Below are 8,978 nucleotides of genomic sequence, written 5' to 3' on the forward strand. Positions count from 1 at the left end.
GAAGAGACAATGTACTCAAGAACTCATCAATGAACCACTAGCCAACTTGATTAGAAATGAGCTATAATGCCTCATATATATAGGAAAATTCCTCCACCCAAAAATGTGTGTAAATAGGAAAAATGGGAAATGAATGCTATAAATCCCAAAAATGCCTAGAGGCTAAAGAGTGTGCCACTAGTGTGACACCATCTGGAGATGACACCTATCCAACACCTCCTCTTCAGGTCCACCAGATGGGAGGACCAACGCCGATGCGCTGAAGAAGATAATCCAAGGTAGGTCGAGGAAGAGGCTTAGTAAACAAATCAGCAACATTATCTTTGGTAGGACAATACTCAAGCTGAATGCGACCTTCAGAAATCTAATCGCGAACAAAATGAAAATGAACATCAATGTGTTTGGATCATCCTCGAATAACTGGATTTTTGGCTAAAGCAATAGCACTATGTGAATCTGAGTAGATGAGTGTCGGAGTAGATGAACATCCAAGGTGATTCAGAATTTGCTGAAGCCAAAGTGCTTCAGAAGTGGCATCAAGATATGACTTGTACTCTGCTTCGGTCGATGAAGAAGAAGTAATTCGCTGCTTTTGACATTTCCAAGAAACAAGTCCTTTACCAAGCATAAAACAATAGCCTGACATGGAACGCCTAATATCAATACACCCTGCCCAATCAGAATCTGAGTAACCAATAAGTGTATCTCCACCTGCATAAGAAATGCCATATTCAAGAGTTCCATGAAGATATCGAAGAACCCTCAAAGCTGCCTGCCAATGAGATCGACGAGGCTGTGAAGAGAATTGGCTGAGAATACTCATAGCAAAGGAGAGATCTGGCCGAGTGTTAACCAAATAAAGTAGAGAACTAATAAGTTGGCGATACTCTGTAGAATCAACCTCAGGGGAATCATCATCTTTGGATATTTTTGAATTAGGATCCATGGGACAAGTGAGTGATGCACAATCATGCATGCCATATTTCTCAAGCAACCTTAAAGTATACTTCTTTTGATAAAGAAAGATGCTAGAAGCAAATTGCCACACTTCTAAACCAAGAAAATAGTGGAGTAGTCCAAGATCAGTCATGGCAAATGATGTTGTGAGTTGAGTTTAAACCCATTTGAGTAGATCCAAATTAGAGCCAGTGAGTGTCAAATCATCCAAATAAAGCACAAGAATGCATATATCATCATCCACAATAAGCACATAAAGATTAGGATCTGCATGAGTCCTCTCAAAATGTAGAGAAAGGAGAAAACTGTCAATCTTCTGATACCAAGCTCGAGGAGCTTGCTTAAGACCATAAAGAGCTTTCTGTAATAAATACACATCATGTTCATGACCCTGTGCAATAAAACCTTCAGGTTGTGTCACATAAACTTCCTCCTCTAAATCTCCATTCAAGAAGGTAGATTTAGGCCAGGCATAGTGAGAAGCAAGAGCAAAAACAACACGAATAGTAGAATATCTGGCAGTAGGAGCAAAAGTTTCATCAGTCTTCACCTTCTTTTTGAGCATAACCTTTAGCAACAAGTCGTGCCTTATACGTATCAAGAGTACCATCAGAATGAAACTTGACTTTGAAAATCCACTTAACACCAATGATCTTTTTATGTGAAGGTCATGGAACTAACTACTATGTGTTATTAGATTCAATAGAAGAAATCTCTGCTTGCATTGCTTCACACCAATGTGGTAAGGAAAGAGCTTCCTTAACTGTTTCAGGCTCAAACACATCACCAATATGAGACATCAAGGTAGTATTTACTGAAGGGCGTGTATGTAAGACACGTGTAGTAGATTGTTGAGCATCTAAAAGTGATATACCTGAATCCTGAAGTAGAGAGCGAACCCATTTTGGAGGACCAGAAGTCCGTGTAGAATCCAATGAAGTAGTAGGTGTCGCAATCGAAATGGATGAAGGGGATGAAGTAGCAACTAATGGTGTAGATGAGGATGAGACTGTAGGGAATGAGAGAGGCCCAAGCTCAAGACATGGAAATGGATCTGAGAGAGATGTAGAAGGTGGTAACTCATCAAGACCAAAAACATGCTCATCAAAGATGGCATCACGTGAAAGAACAATATCCTCACGAGAAGGATCCCAAAAACAGAACCCTTTGGAGCGAGAAGCATATCCTGTGAATATCATAGGTTTGGACTTAGCATCAAGAGTCCTCCTCTTAGAAGAAGGCACATGCACATGAGCAACACAACCAAAGACATGAAAATGAGAAATAGTAGGCTTGTGGCCTGTGAAAGCCTCCTCTGGAGTCATGCCGTCCACTGCTTTCGTAAGAGAACGATTGAGAAGATAAACTAAAGTAGCTATAGCCTCATCCCAAAAGAAGGAAGGTAGCTTCGCATGATGTAAGAGGGAGCGGGCCATTTCCTTCACCGTTCTATTCTTTCTTTCAACCACACCATTCTGTTGAGGAGTGTAGGGTATGGTGGTTTGTCGTTGTATGCCTTTTGAAGCTAGAAAATCCTCAAATGCTATAAACTCACCTCCATTGTCAGTCTTGAGAAAAGATACCTTTTGACTTGCTTGATTCTCCATTTGGGCAAGCCAAACCTTAAAATGAGAAAGAGCATCAGACTTCTTAGGTAAGAAATAAACCATGATTTGCGAGAGAAGTCATCCACAAGAAGCATATAATACTTGGATCGACATTTTTGAAGATTTGGTAGACCTGTAACCATGTCATGTGAGACAAGATGTTGCAAAGTAGCAAGAGGAACATGGCCAAAGCGGAAATGCCATAGATCACTATCTTCATTAAAAACAAGTGCTTTAGGAGAAGCAAATAATTGATGGAGATGAGACTCATGTGGTGGCAACTGTGCTGTAAAAGAACTTATATGATAAAGCCCAGCATTTTGATAACCATGTGCCACACAAGAAAGTAACTGTCTATCAATGATTTCAATCACTTCATCATCAAAGTAAACCCCAAGACCTTTAGAAGTAGCCTTAGAGATAGAAAATAAGTTGGCAGACATCTTAGGCACATGCAAAACATCATGTAAGATAGCATCTCCAAAAGAAACATCACCAATACCAATCAGAGGGAGAGATGAAGCATCACCAATATCAATCACAGGGAGAGACGAAGCATCACCAATGTGTACTGATGAAGAGATAGACTTATAGTTTTCCAATAAGGAAGAACTATTCGTCATGTGAGAGGTAGCACCACTGTCGGCAATCCACTCATCCGCAGTATGCGTATCAAGATCTTTGATTACCACAAGTGATGTGTCACATGAAGAAGTAGAAGACATAGCAACATATGCAATCTTGGCGTTACCATCTTCCGTCTTGTCTTTGTTTTTGTCGTGAGAAGATGTTGATGTAGAAGAACCCTTAGATTTGGATTCAAGTTCAGCTTTTACCTTCTTGGATGCCGCCTTCTTAGCAAAACAACGATCCTCCGTATGGCCACTACGACCACAGAAAGTGCACTCCTTGGAAGAATCCTTTGATTTGTCCTTGTCATCTTTGGTTGAAGAATCTTTAGCATTGGAATTAGAGCCTTGCGGAGACGAGTAAGGCACTTATCATGAAGAAGACCCATAGTCTCTTCAAAGGAAGGAAAAGGAACTCGAAGAAAGATGTTATCTTTGAACGATTCAAAAGAAGAAGGCAATTTACCAAAAGTAGCTTGTGGACCGGATTGTTTACCAATGTACCAAACTCTTCAAGTTGCTGCTTGATTCGATTGAATTCTCCAAGCTTCTCCACTATGTTGTCAGATTCGGAGATAGAAAGCTTATCCAAATCTTCTTCCAACTTAGCCATCTTAACCGTTGAAAGTCTTCCATATTGCATTTGTATAGCGTGCCATAATTGTTGAGCCGTACTCCTTGTAGAGAGAAATTGAGACACAACCGACGTAGACATGCCATGCACAAGTAAAGCTTTGGCCCGTGCATCCATATAGGTTTGATATTGAGAAGGCACCATATGAGGAGAAGTGATTATAGACCACACCCCAGCGCTTTCCAAAAGAAGTTGCATAAACAAGGACCAAGTGTGTGTTGGAATTAGGGTTGCAGGAATGCACACACAACTTCAAGAAGATGAGGAAGCTTGAGCACAACACAGTAGTGTATTATGAGTGCCAAAAAATGAAAGATTGCAAGCCCTAGAAGATAATGGGCGTATATACAATGCACGGGGGAAAAAACCTCCTAGTGAGGGAAAAAGTGCCCCGGCGGTCCTAAGTGTGTTCACACACATCACTACTATAATATGGTAACAAATCCCCCCTGGAGTGATGCGGTGAACAAGAGCTAGCACTCATGTATAGGGAAGTGTCTAGCTATGTGGACGAATCCACAAAAGGGAGTAAGCCCAAAGCTTTGCGAAAAGCTTCGAACTTCTCACGAGGCAGAGCCTTTGTGAAAAGGTCTGCAAGGTTATCCTGTGTTGGCACATAAGCCAAACTGATCTCTCCTGCAGAGAGTCTCTCCCTGACATAATGGTAGTGCACCTCAATGTGCTTCGTACGAGCATGGAACACTGGGTTCCGCGCAACTGCCAATGCGCTTTGACTGTCAGTGAAGATGGTGGTGGCAGATGGCTGCCCAACACCCAAATCAGCCATAAGGCGTCTGAGCCACACACACTCAACCGTAGCTGTGAAAGCTGCCCTGTACTCAGCTTCACAACTAGAAGTGGCCACAGTAGGCTGCTTCTTGCTCAACCATGATATGCATGAGCTTCCAAGCATGAAGCAAAAACCACTCGTGGACACGCGTGTGTCATAACAACCAGCCCAGTCAGAATCTGAAAAAACATGTAAATCTGACGGCAATGATCCCCCCTTGGGATAAAACAACCCAAGATGCCGAGTACCACTCAAATAGCGAAAGATACGCTTCACTGCCTGCCAATGCTTAATGCCTGGGCTATGCATAAATCTGCTCACCTGTGAGACTGCAAACTGAATGTCTGGCCTCGTAATGCATACATAAATGAGGCAACCAACAGCTGTCTGATAGAGTGTGACATCAAAGTGATCTCCAGCATCATGAAGACTCAACTTCAAACCTGTCTCCATTGGAGTAGCAATAGGCTTGCAGTCTTCAAGGCCAAATCTCCGCAACAATGTTTCAATATACTTTGTCTGACACAAAGCAATACCTCCATCACACTGCTTAAATTGTATCCCCAAATAATGATGCAAATGCCCCAAATCTGACATCTCAAAAGAGGCATTCAAATCAGCCTTAAAATCAGCAATATGACTCTCATTTGGTCCTGTGAGCAGCATGTCATCGACATAGAGAGCAATGATTAGATGTACACCATCCACACGTTTAACATACAAAGTGCTTTCTGTTGGACTATTCTGAAACCCATGTGCAGTCAAATATGCATGTATTTTTTCATACCAAGCTCGTGGAGCTTGCTTTAAACCATATAAAGCCTTTTTTAACCTGCACACTTTGTTTTCCTGCCCTCTTTGAACAAAACCACGAGGCTGCGATACATACACCTCCTCATGCAAATCTCCATTTAAGAACGCAGTCTTTATGTCCAGCTGATGTACATTCCAACCATTATGAGCTGCTAATGCACAGATGCTACGAACAGTGGTCATACGACATGTGGGAGCAAAAGTCTCATCAAAATCAATGCCCTTCTCTTGAGCATAACCTTTTGCAACAAGCCTAGCCTTATGGCGATCCACTGTGCCATCAGGCTTACGCTTCAATTTGTATACCCACTTAGTGCCAATGGCCTTCTTGCCAGGGGGCAAGTCACATAAAGACCATGTACTATTCTTCATAATAGCATCGTATTCTGCTTGCATAGCAGCCATCCAATTTTCTGAACTTTGTGCCTCATCAAATGAAACAGGCTCACTTTCATCGCACATACTAGAAACAGCCAATGCATAACAATCTGACGCATAAGAGGCACCATGAGAGCCAGAACGAGTGCGACTAGACAAAGGGGCATCCAACTTGCTGTCACGCAAAGTCTGCACCAGCCATCTAGGCATGTTTCTAGAGCCCTCAATCTCTTGTCTCTCATCCTCAAGTGCATCATGCACATCTGCATCAGATATAGGCTGATCTGTGCCATCATTTAAAACCTGCATAGGCTGAAAAACTGCCTCATGAGGTATTGCACTTGACTGTGCACCATTGAAAAGAGGCAACAATGTATCATAGACATCACGTGAGCTGATATCTGTCTCCTTAGTACATGAAACCAAGGGCTGAACTGCATCTTCCACAAATACAACATCACGGCTAACCAAAATGCGCTTTGTCTGTGGATGATACAAACGATAGCCTTTGCTCTCAGCACTATATCCAACAAAAATACATTTGACAGCTTTGTCATCCAATTTTCTGCGATGTTGCACAGGCACTAATGCATATGCCAGGCAACCAAAAACACGTAAATGGCCAACAGATGGCTTGCGGCTATGCCAAGCCTCATATGGAGTGACAACCTGTAATGCTTTGGTGGGACACCTGTTTAGTACATAAGTGGCACACATGACAGCCTCAAGCCAAAAACCATGTGGTAGACTTTGACTCTTAACCATACATCTTGCCATTTCCATGAGAGACCTGTTTTTTCTCTCAGCCACACCATTTTGCTGTGGTGTATACGGCACTGTACATTGGTGTTTTATCCCACGGAAATGCATTAAATTCTGAAGACATATACTCCCCCCCTCGATCTGAACGGAGGGTGCCCATCTTACTTTCTGACACATTTTCAGCCATAACCAAAAACTGTTTGAAGCACAAAAACACTTCGGACTTTGCCTTCAAAGGATATACCCATGCATGCCTGGTAAAATCATCAATGAAAGTCACGAAGTAAAGGTAGTTTCCAAATGATGGAGTTTGCATGGGACCACAAACATCACTGTGAACAAGCTGCAATCTGCGTTCAGCTCTCACTGATCCATCTTTGGGAAAGGAAGCACGCTGCATTTTACCCAATATGCAGCCCTCACAAACATGCTTGACAGGTGCCTCAAGCTTAGGCAAAGAAGACACCATTTCAGATTTCTGCAGGCGCAGCAAACTTGCAAAATTCAGATGACCAAAACGTGCATGCCACAGTTTTGCATTTGAAATAGCCTGCGTATCCATAATAGCACATGCTGAATCCTCTACACATTTGCCATCCATATTGAGCTTATACAGCCCTCGACATAGTGAACCAGATGCTACAATGATGTCACCACAAGAGAGATCATGAACAGTACATCTGTCATCCACAAATTTTACAACCAAACCTGTTTTGGCAAATGCGGAGACTGACAGCAGATTCTTTTTGATCCCTGGCACATACAATGCATCAAAAAGTGTAAAGGTGTTGCAATTTGCAACATTCAGCACAATCTGTCCAACTCCTTTAACGGGATAAGAGGAGTTATTGGCACAAGTGACAGTATTCCCTGTGGGAGCAGACTCAAGGAAAGTGAATAAACTGCGCTGCGAGGTGATATGCTTAGTGGCACCACTGTCAAAGTACCATACATCTGAATCTACTGCAGACATACATGTGTCATGCAAAGATGGGTCATAACTGCACTGCGCATTGAATGCCCATTCTGTATCTTGAACAACATTAGCAGATTCATTGTTAGAAGGAGAAGCATCTGCAACAGCCATACCAGCCTCTTTCTTCTTAGCCTCTTTCGCAGCCAGCTTAGGACACGCTTTAATGACATGATCATTTCCCTTACAGTACTTGCAAAATGTCTTCTGTTTGTCACCCTTCTTCTCATCTTTGTCTTCCTTCTTTGGTTGCGCAGCATTTGCAGATTTCTGCTTACTAGAAGAAAAGCCAGCTTTACCTTTCCCGCTTCTCTGACTAGCAACGAAAGCTTGATCTGCGACACGCATAATATTCCTGTTTTGCCTTGACTGGTCTTCTTGCAGCAAAACAGAAACTAACTCCTCAAATGATAAGGCATTGGGATTGCCTTTCATCATCAAGCGAAGAGTGGAAGCAAAACCCTGATAAGAATCTGGTAGACCATTCAAAACAGTCTGCACAAGTGAACTGTCTGACAGGATTTCATCTGCAGAAATGAGCTGCTCTTTGAAATCCTTGATCTTTGTCAAAAAGCTATCCATAGAATCACCTTCGTTCATATGCTCACTCTCCAACTGTTTTCGGAGGTAAGCAATACGAGCCTCATTTCTTGCCTGATACAATGTGGCAAGTACATCCCAAGCATCCTTAGAAGTCCTGCAGGAGCGAATATGTGGGATAATGGTACGTTTGATAGACAGCGCAATCAAGGCATGAGCCTGCGCATCTCTACCATCCCAACGAATCTGCTCTGCTGAAAGTGGTGGTTCTCGAACAGCTGCTACAGCACTTGTGCCTGCACCATCATCAACAGTACCTGTTTCTGATGTGTTTGCAGCATTCCCAGCCACAATAGGACGTGCATCAATACCCTGCACAATGTTCCATAACCCCTTTGCTACCAATACATGTCGCATCATATATGCCCACAATGGATAGTTGGTGCCATCCAACTTATCCTCAGCAGCCAACATGCGGAATATATCATTGTTGTCAGCCATGGCCAATGACTGTACTACTAGATGTAAATGCTGTCTGTAAGAGATAAACCTGTATAAAATCGACCTGTGCTATGTAGCACAGCCCAAAACAGACGAATGGGCACCTGTCCTGCAGATTTTAATCTTGACAGAAAATCTGCACAGTAGGACGATTTTGCCTGCAGACGCTCGTGAAACCTCGTCGCAATCGGAGGAGATGAAGCGGCAGGTGCCGGTGATGCTGCCCGGGAGGAGGAAGCCTGCTCTGATACCAATTGTTGGAATTAGGGTTGCAGGAATGCACACACAACTTCAAGAAGATGAGGAAGCTTGAGCACAACACAGTAGTGTATTATGAGTGCCAAAAAATGAAAGATTGCAAGCCCTAGAAGATAATGGGCGTATATACAATGCA

The sequence above is a fragment of the Cibotium barometz genome, chromosome 48, assembly GCF_041138505.1.
Source record: "Cibotium barometz isolate CiBa-2024 chromosome 48, ASM4113850v1, whole genome shotgun sequence".
Classification (NCBI taxonomy): Eukaryota; Viridiplantae; Streptophyta; class Polypodiopsida; order Cyatheales; family Cibotiaceae; genus Cibotium; species Cibotium barometz.